This window comes from Hesperophylax consimilis, chromosome 1 (assembly GCF_061612785.1).
Source record: "Hesperophylax consimilis isolate HC1 chromosome 1, BYU_Hcon_1.0, whole genome shotgun sequence".
NCBI lineage: Eukaryota > Metazoa > Arthropoda > Insecta > Trichoptera > Limnephilidae > Hesperophylax > Hesperophylax consimilis.
This window is the reverse complement of record NC_142836.1, coordinates 7,698,452-7,709,264: the sequence shown is the minus strand read 5'-3', so window position 1 is coordinate 7,709,264 and position 10,813 is coordinate 7,698,452. Positions and strand designations below refer to the sequence as shown.

Genomic DNA, 10,813 nt, shown 5'->3' with positions numbered 1-10,813 from the left:
TGCTGATGCAAACCACTTCAGTATATGTTTATGTTTGAGGTTAGTAGAGTGGACTCCTAATTTTCGGCATGCTGGCGAAGCTCAACTCATCATCGATTTGGGGGAGGTTGACGCGACCTAAACCTCGCGCTACCCACGTGGCCCAAATGGTTCCTGACACCAGGCTATCATGCCACCGGACCAGAGCAGCTCCTTGTACCTAACGGTATAAGATGAATCTTCATCATTCATCATCAACATCAACATCAACAGTTACCACCAAGGACCCACATTCCACCTTCATCACCCTCCGGCAGGAGGCAAAACATGTCATTATTTCATCTGTCGCTGAGCGATATTCAATTCATTTCTGGAGGTGTTGGGATTGGACCATCAACTTGGCTGCTCTCGAGCTGGTCACGTTGATGAATGGGATTTTGACGGAGACCAATCGAAAGCAACACATGTTTTGTCTCTAGCTATTCCCGAAAATACCTACTCATAGAAATAACTCACAAAACTAACAATCCATAGTCAAATCATTAACTTAGCATCTTGTGCATCTTGAATTGAATTGTCTATAGTGAATTTAATGTACTTAATTTGTAATTAATTGTCTCATTATATTAGCACATTATCAACTGCAGCAACCGGAAACGTTTGGGCGAGCAAACAAGGTAGGAAAAGGTAGTTAAAATCAGGGTAGTCGGTCATTGTCTTATTTTCAAACCATACAGAATGTAACACGCCTCATCTAAAAAGAACCAAAGTTACCACAACCAATTAAAAGGATCCTTCAATGAATTAATCACTGTCGAAACAAAAAATTACACAACGTGACATATTAATTCGTTAAGATTGAAGGGTTGATAAAACCGCGAGAAGAGCCAAATCAAACGAGAAAAATATTAATCCGTTAGTAAGGAAATAGGGGTGACGGGGAAGACATTACAGTAGAAAGGAATCATGATCCAAAGCTCGTGCTAAAATCGTGAGTGCAATATTTTTGGATTTATTATTATTTACTACAGCCGAGGTGTTTTCAGAAGCGAAAATAACGAGGTGCATCCAACTGTAACATTAACAAAACCAGTTCCGAGATCCCAGGATCGATATTGCTTGTTTTGGTCATGGTAGGAATCTCAAAAAAGTTGTCTAAATACAATAGCTATAAGTTTTAGGAGTACGGCATATCGTCATAACAACAATACTGACCCACCTCTCGCCAACAGTTTTAGTATGTGTCTGGATTAACACTATTTTAAAACGTAAAACTCGGTGAGCCAAAACAAACACAATATTAATTATGATTTTTTTGGTAAACTAATGTTTAAGACGAGATTTTTTATGCATAGCACAAAGGGTAACAATTATTTTATAAGCAATAATTATTAGCCTGAAACACTAATCCACATTGAAAAATCTCCTGATAAAAGATACATGACGCCAACGGGACTTGAATCCGTGTCCTTTCGATTTCCGGTCGACAGCTCTGACCACTGATCTCTCTTATCCGCGAAATAATTCAATATATACTAGTGTTTCATTCAATGATTACTGCTTGTTTCAGGTGAAAAAAATGTAACAAGCAGTAATTATTGAATGAAACACTAGTATAGTTGAATTATTTCGCGGATAAGAGATAAGCCGCCATAGCTCAGTGGTCAGAGCTGTCGACCGGAAATCGAAAGGACACGGGTTCAAGTCCCGTTGGCGACATGTAGGTATATTTTATCAGGAGATTTTTCAATGTGGATGAGTATTTCAGGCTAATAATTATTGCTTATAAAATAATTGAAACACAATATTATATATATTAGCAGTGAAATTGTAATTTTTTTTTATTTTGAGTATGATCTTAGTCAATCCCATATATTCCGTATTTTTCCTGTAATTTATAATTAATTGTCAAGTTGTAAAAAATAAATATTCCGATTGCGTTTTCCACTAGAGAGATTTTTGCATAATATGGCAAGTTTGCAGAAACTTTTGAGCGATTGCTTGCGATATGGGATAAGCGTCGAAATAAATGTGGATTCATTGGCTTTAAACCGCAGTAAGTAGTTCAAATGTTTCAATATTAATATTTTGAGAAATTATATTAATAAGATAATATGGCAATTGCTCGAGTGGTCATAGCGAGCGAGACGCTGCTTCGGTGGCTATATTATATCCGTGGGCAACTTTTTATGGCACCCCAAATTGTGGGGAAATATTTGATAAAAGATTAAACTAAAGGAAACTAGCCACAACAAAATATCTACGGCGTAATAATTATCCTTGCAAACACTGGGTCATTCCTGATAATCCTGACCTAAGAGTATGGATATTAATAGTTCCATGATCCTGACTCGATGTTTTAACAAAATTTAAACCACTATCATGTCAGTAGTTTAGTAATGTTGATTACTCTGACTTGACAGCTTGCAACATTCGCAATGCTCATGCGCATGAAAAATGACATAGAAATTTTATTTATTTTCTGTCCAAGTTACCAATCATCATCATCAAATATACCAATTTCGGTTGTGGGTCTGTCTACGTAACTCTGGTTCAATGGCCTCGAATTTGCTTTGGATATAGTGTCATGTTTTAAAACTGGAACTGATTTCAGACAAGCGATAAAGTACATATCGACAATATAATATTTAACACAAATTTATTTTAAATGTCGAATTTAAAAATTGGATCTGAAATTCGCCAAGAATTCAGACAAGCGGGTACTTACCAATAATGCAATATGTTTTTTATCAGAAACACATTACTATCATCACGGCAGGATTTACCGGATAAGGAATACACAAAAAAATTTACGAAAGACAAAGTGATTGAGTCAAAGTTTCGATTCTGAACAGAAGTAGCTCACCAGGGCGATGCTGAAAGTATATTCCGCTCTGGATCGAAATTTATACGAAGTTTCGCATTGTTTTTTTTTTGTATTACGCGAGATATAAGGCGATTATTAAAAAAAATACACTGAAGGAAAAAAATATATAAAACAAGCGCTATATGAAGATGTGCAATGCAATGATGCAATTACAAAAATATAATAAATTCTTAGCGCGTTTATTCCGACTGCACACAGAGAAAAATAACTCAAATAAAATATTGCTAATTTACAAAAAAACTGGTCAATTTATTCATATTCCTGTTAAAAACAGAATTGCAGGCCTTTAACGAATAAATTGACAGGTATCCTAACAAGATATTGAAACACGTGTCCATAAAGATTCAAAAATTTCGTCCTTATATTTTTAGGAAAAAGATACCTGCATGAACACGTGTTCCGAAATATTCTGAATAGACTAATATTTTATTGGGAAATAGATTACATTCACGTTGTTAACAGGATTTCAATAAATGGCCGTATTTGTTTTTCTCTCTGGACAAGTGATAAATTGCAAATCCTTGTTTTATTTGCATGGTATTATTAATGAAAAAAGTTTTCAAAGATTACTTCATCAAAAATGTCATTGATTAGCTAATGATTTAGGACTGGTTGTTACACAGAATTTTAACAATGCGTCAAACTTCAAAGTTGAATTTCAAGTTCAGTGAAAAGTCTATTAAAGTTCTGTAAATATTTCAGTTTTGTGTAACAACTGGCCTGTAGTAATATAATAACAGAACTAAAATAGAAACTTCACAGATCTTGAAAATCGGAATTTTATGAATTGTTCAAATTCTATGGAACAACCCATCCACAGTCCATCAGCTATCTGAAACAAGTTAGTTTTCAGTGATATCAGCTATCTGAAACAAGTGAGTTTTCAGTGATATCAGCTATCTGAAACAAGTGAGTTTTCAGTGATATCAGCTATCTGAAACAAGTGAGTTTTTAGTGATATCAGCTATCTGAAACAAGTGAGTTTATGGCACCAATATTTGGATATTTTTGGTCAAACAGAAGTCATATAGGAAAGTGACGGAGAAACGGAGAGGAAGATTGGAATGTACCTACGAAATCGATTATTCCTACCTCCTTTCTAAATACAGCTGGATTTATTATTTGAAGCAACAAGTCGACCATTAAGAGAGTTCCCTCACTAGGGAGAAACTGAGTGGAGTTATTTTTATTTATTTATTAATTTTTTTGAACTCAACTACACCAACTTGTGGTGGATTAGTTCCTCTTTGTTATACTTTACTGTGTTCTTCTGGTAGATATTTAGTTGATGATATTTGAGTTATTCGGGACGGATATACTTAATACAAAAAAATAGTGTAGGCACTCTATTTACGGTTTATTGTCGCACTACTGGTTAAAAAAGCTTACCGGTAAAAAGACGAATAAGAAAGTAGATATACCCATTGATACGTTGGCATAATCATGCTATCTTTTTAATCATTTTAGACAAGCGTTAATTACTTTTTCCGATCTGGCGCGCAATTATGCATACATAAAATTCTACGTTATAATTAAAAACATTACAGGATATAAACCTCCACATTGATTACAAGCGATCGATCGAAGTCAAGAAACAATGATGTTAACCCTGTGACACTAAAGGTTGACGTATGACTAATTCAATTTTGTAAATGTTTTCTTTTCAGATTTAAATTATTCTCTTTTCAAAAACCAAAGAATTGCCATGAAATAGGTACATGACATTGAATTTGTACCTATTTTCTGTACAATCATCATCAACACCACCAAAAATACTAATTTCGGTTTTGGGTCTGTCTGTGTAACTCTGGTTCAATGAACTTGGATTTGCTTTGAATTTACGAATCATTTTCCAAATTGGAACTAATTGTGTGAAGAATTCAGTCAAGCGATAAAGTACGTACCCATAATATAATATTTTAACATAAAATTATATTAATTGTAAAATTTCAAAATTGGAACTGATATGGCAAAAACTCGGATAATCGATGCAGTATCTACTACCTATAATATAACATTTTTACTAGAAATATATTTTAATTCTAAACCTGAAATTTAATTTAAAGATCTTGACAAGTGAAATCATATTTTGTGCTTTTAAAGGGTAAACGCTTCTTAGCTAACATGAAATGATTTAGTAAAAATAATAAAACTAGAAATGTTAAGTATGAGAAAGCGAATAATTTACAATACCCTAATATTCATATTTAGGCTAGAAAATAATATGGGCCCGAAATACATGTTTAAAAATGATAATTTTAATTTCGGAATAAATGGCTACCCCACAAGAAAATGTTGAGATTTTAGACTTCCAAAAATAAATTTGTCGGGAACCCAAAATAATCTCTATTTTAAAGGATTTACGATTTTTAATGAATTACCGACAGATGCTAAAGAAGTCTTGTTGCTTTTCGTGGGTTATGCCTAAATACTATAAAGATGAAGTTTTAGATGTATTGTGAAGTGTCTTTAATGTAATAGAAAAAAGTTGTTAAAAGGTTTATACTAGATATTAAAATGTTTTTTTTTTTATAACTAAATAAAACTATCATTACTACAATTATGACGTCATGTGATTTTTCACGGGTTTGTGCCAAAGAAATAAAACGTTTTAAGTTACGTGACTTGAAAACCTCATAACCACACAGCAAAAAAGATGATTTTTCGCTACGGTTCTACCAAAGCAATTGAAAATAAAATAATGTATAGTATGTAACTTGTATAGTATGTGACCAAAGACCAAGTCCAAACAGAGCCGAGCCACCTACCTGGTTTCAACTTTCATAATGGTAGCGGACAAAACCGGGCGTGGCCGATCGACTTATCTCCCCTCGGTTACATCACAGCATCACTGCGGTATCTATTCTCGCATATCTCCGCGGTGCAATGTCTACCGCCTGCGCCTTGCGAAACCACCATTTGCGATATCACCATCTAAAAATTATATGTACAGTCATGTTCAGACGTCTGGAAACCTACATGTAAAGACAGGGAGAAATAATAATATAAATGATAATAATAAGTTTCATAATGTGAATTGACTAGATGATCGTGTGTGGAAGGGTTTAGTTTTTCCTATTGGGAAGATTGGAAAAAAGAAAGAAAATTTACAGATTAAGGAAATGAGCTTAAAAAAATTGGCATTTTCAGATTATAAAAATATAACCATTTGTTATTTCGGCTACCTAGCTATCTCATTCAAAATTTAGGCGTATTAGATCTGTCAAAGAATTTATATATAAAAATACAAAAATCCGTACATATATCCGTAAATACGTGTAGGATTACGAAAGATTTTTAAAATATTTATATTGAAGGATCAGTAGGATTTATAAGTCCAAACTCTGAATCGAGTGAAAAAGGAGAAGAAATGATCTGGGACTGAATGTGACATTTTAGATTAAGGTATAATTCGCACGTTCACTTATTTCTCATCGAATCTGCGAAACTTGATTTCAGGATAATAAACACTTCAACTGTTCACAGGTCAGGATATAAGGGATCACATTCATCAACGGCCCACCATTGTATTTGGCTTGGGTAAATTTTATAGCGACATTTTTAGTGAATTTTTACTTCACGAAGGGCGCTTAAGAAAACAAAAATAACTGGCCTATTGTTGAAGGAAATGCAATTAAAAAAATACGCCAAAAATATCGAAACTAAGGGCGGCTTGCATAAATTAAATTTGGTTTAAATATCATTTTAAACACATTATTTGATTTATGTTGACTTGGCGTCTTGCACCACAAAATTTAAGTCATTAAATGCTTTTAAAGAACTGTCATAGTTAAATACCCAAAAGGGGCTGTTTAAGGCGATGTCATAAGTAGTAATGCAAAATCATGTGTTTTTGGTTTGAAAATTTGGTCGCCTAGAAATGTTTCAGATGCTTTAATTAAATAATGCGAGTAGAATACATTTAGATAAGTCTTTATACAAGCCCAAAAAAAATGTAAAGGCCCATGAAGACTGCTTTAAAGTTCGAAATCTCCTACTTACGAACCCATTTTCGGTTATGATTTTATTGTATAATGTGGAAAATTAAGTTATTTATAAAATGATCGAGAAAAATTTAAATATTTATGCCTGAACATTAACAAATAAAATAAACGGCACTTTTTGGCCATGTTTTTTTCTGGCATAAATCAAAACAGGCGGATGGTGTTTATGTGATGGGAATTTAAACCTTATCGCCATCTACGTAAGGGTTGTTATTGATAGCGGCTTAATTTAAAATATTACACGACGTTGTGCATCGCCTTAACCGAGTTAAACGTGTTTAGCCCTACTCATAAAGAAGTACTAAATTTTAATTTTTTTTAGGTTATCCCTTCGGTTTCTAATTGTGGTTAAAATCGATCTCATTTTAATTTATATTCACAATGAATATTTGGGATTTGTATTCTGACGATGATGAAGAAATTATAGAGTTTATAAATAGACCGTTTATAGTCAGAGAAGTAAACACCAGAACAAATTTATTTGAAACATTCAGTGCCAAGAACTTTTAAAGCAGATTTATTATGATTAGATTATGCTCAAACCAATTATATGACACCCCTTACAGAAGGTACTATACAAACGAGAGGACAAACATTATACCAAGAGTCACAAATAAAGACAAGAAATGTTGTTGAAAGGGCTTTTGGAATATGGAAAAGGATATTTCCAATATTATCTATGGGAATAAGCCTAAACCTATGTAGAGTACCAGGCATTATTGTGGCTACAGCTGTACTTCATAACATAGCCTTTCAACAAAAAGATAATATCCCAGAAGAGGATCCTGAATATCCAGTGCTTGAAGAAGATAGGATTGCTCAATCTTCAACATCAGCACAACTCGGAGCAAACACTCCTTATCGAGGAGTACTTTGCAAGGCTATAAACTTCTAATCATACCTACAGCATTCTTATAATACTTTAAACAATATAATATGTAAAAGAAATAAAAAACAAAATTACTCGGATAATTGTTTATTTTTAATTCCAACAACAGAAGCTCTTTTTGTATTATTTCATCATTATGTCTATTTGCTTTAACTTTTTCTTCATAAAATAAATGAACACACTATTAAACCACACACAATCATAAAATATTTTGACACTTCAAGTAAAATGAAACATCGTAGCAGTTTTAACGACGCGTTAATGGCGGTAACCACGCGGTAACTGTTTTACCGACGCGTTAATGGCGTTTAACTAAAATCGCCACCCAACTGCGTGGTGCAGGACGCAACTAAACGCACTTAAGTTAAATGTATTTAGGGTCTTAAATTCGTTTAGTTGAATAAAATTTAAGATAAAATTTTGCGATAATTGGTGCAAGCCGCCCTTAATCACTAAGCACCTTGAATGTGTGTGAGAAAAAAGAAACTAGTTATTTAAAAGAAAATTATAAAGCCCCTTTCGATAGTTTTATTAGACTTCTGAAGGTAAGAAAAAATTATATTTTTCAAAATTATACTTTACCACTTGGTTCATCCAGACTTCGAAACATCGCTGTAGGTTATTATTAAATTAGACATATAGACATATTATTTAAACAATATACCTATCCAACTGTTACGTGAATAGAGAACTAGAAACACTTGAGTGACTGCTGTTAGAATTAAGCGATCACTTTCGGTTCAATGAGTTCGATTCGGGAAAAAATCATAAACAAAAAAGGCTAATTTATTATCATGCTCGGGTTTTTATACATTTTTTTTTGATGATCGCGTGTCTTATTTGGTTAAGTTTGTATAAATAATATTGAAATTACAACTTTAATGTTGTAATTATGCTAAAAAAAACTGCTTCGATTACACGAAAAAGTGGTATTTAAAATTGTACTATGGAGAATTGCATAATTTAAGCATTAAAATGAATCATCAACATTAAAAAGTGTTTTTTTCAACTTTGAGGATTTAAAAAAAAAAATCGCATGTTGCGCCACAATACGAAGTATGTCAAAGAAATACAAATAAATAGTAGTATATCTGTGTGTTAGGATAGAATGGCCAATCTTATGATTCCAGAGATAGCCTCATTTTTAATGTCAGTGCCATAAAAATTTTTCTTAAAAAAATGATAACTCCTTCATTTGTACACGCAATTGCTTCGTACGAAATTTTATAGCATAGTAATGATCAGCAGAATCCATTTCTAGCCAAAAAAATACCCTAGAAAATTCAAGTCTCTATGTCTATGAAAGGCGATTTTCAGCACACTGTGCGCCGGACAATAGGCAGTTACTCCACGCGCACGTATCTCGGCTCTCGGCACTCGTATTTCGGCTTAAAAATGTCGCTTAAATGGAACACTACAATACATCTTGCTAAAAAAGACCAATAGAAAGGTAATATTTTTTGCGTAACGCGCATCGTCGTTTATCCATTTTGAAAGCGTTGAAACTACGATAGAATTGTTGTATTTTCCCATTGTCCTGCATTGCGTGGTCGATGCTCTTCACAGGATATTATTGAATTGCCTTCTGAATTGTTCTTGTGTGATACTGGCACTACTGAATTAAGTTCAAGCCACACTTTAGTCGTACAACTCAATTTGATCTGTAGTTAAGTTTGTGCATTTTGTTGATACTTTCGTTTCTCTTAAGTCGAACACGTGAATTAGCAGACCCGTGAAAAAATCACGAATACTCTAAATTCTTTTTATTACTATTCAAATATATTTCTCTTAAACATATCATATTACAGGTAGGTAATAACCTTCTTTATCGCGTTTCAAAATTATTCAAACAAAACGTTCAAATTTTGAAAAAGACACTAATTCACATACAACCAGGACAGACACAACCGAAATTAGTATTTTTGATAATTGATAATTTACCGTAAAAAATTTTCGAATTCGGAAAACAAAAATAATCCGTGATGTGAATAAAATGAAATGCGCTAAAAAGACTTAGGCATATTTTTGTTAAATTGTAAGGGACATAAAAGTACATCATGCAAATGGCTTGTGTTATGAATAAATCATTTTTAGCACAACTTGAACGAGTTAATCTTAAAGAGACTGCACTACACAAGCTCGATACAATTAATTAATTGAATGAGGAAATGTATCTCTCGTTTGGGCCGCCGCGATAGGGCCTCGGCTATTTTATCGTCGTTTGTCGTTAAAAATGTTAATGATGTATTTCTCCGCTATCTGGTGCGCTGCGCTGTACCACTGGTACACTGGTCCATTGGTCCATTGGTCCATTGCAAACGTCGTCCCGTACCCCACAGCCTCCGCTACCCGGAGATAAGAAGAGAGAAGTGGTTATTTATGTTCGAGGGATCAGGTGTAATCATGATTTATGAGAAGGAGCTCGAAGAAAGTTTGCGGGCGCAAAGAATTCAGACGGCCAAACAACAAGAGAACGAATAACGTGATGTGCGCAGAATTTGCCACATAATTCGCTCTGAATTCTTTTTTGCACCAATTTTTCAACAGGTTTCATACTTATTTTCAACTTTTTTTGACTGCTTTTGCAACTGCTAGGGACCAACTTACTGCATAATATAATATACAGAGTGTGCGGAGAAAAATGATCCTCTTAAAAAAAAGTGATAGCATGCAAATATCCTGATAAAATATAAGTCATTCAGATTATATAGAGATCATGTGTTCTTTTCCTAATCATAATCATGACGGAATGCGACAGTATCAGAATATCAATATCAATATTTGTATGAACACATGTTCCGCGGTCCTCATAAAACATTCGCTTTAAACTGTTACTTTGTTAGGAACTCAGATTTTTAATAAATAAATAGTACGTTTTCTCTGTGTGTTAGGAGATGTACCTGACTTACTTTAACCAGTAATTCCTGACGTTACTTGTAGTTAAATAATGTAAACGTTTTGTTGTTTTTATATCATTTTTTTTCTCTGCCGAGTAACCACCTAATACCTCACCCCGACTCTAACTATCCAAAACCTAAAGTAACCGGAGACGAA

At 33.5% G+C, this 10,813-nt stretch overlaps 1 non-coding gene across 1 annotated transcript; it reads left to right on the top strand.

Moving 5' to 3' along the window:
• The first annotated feature begins 1,625 nt into the window (after positions 1-1,625).
• On the top strand, positions 1,626-1,698 carry TRNAS-GGA (transfer RNA serine (anticodon GGA)). Its single transcript has one exon. It is a non-coding gene; the product is annotated as a tRNA-Ser (tRNA).
• Positions 1,699-10,813: the final 9,115 nt, after the last annotated feature.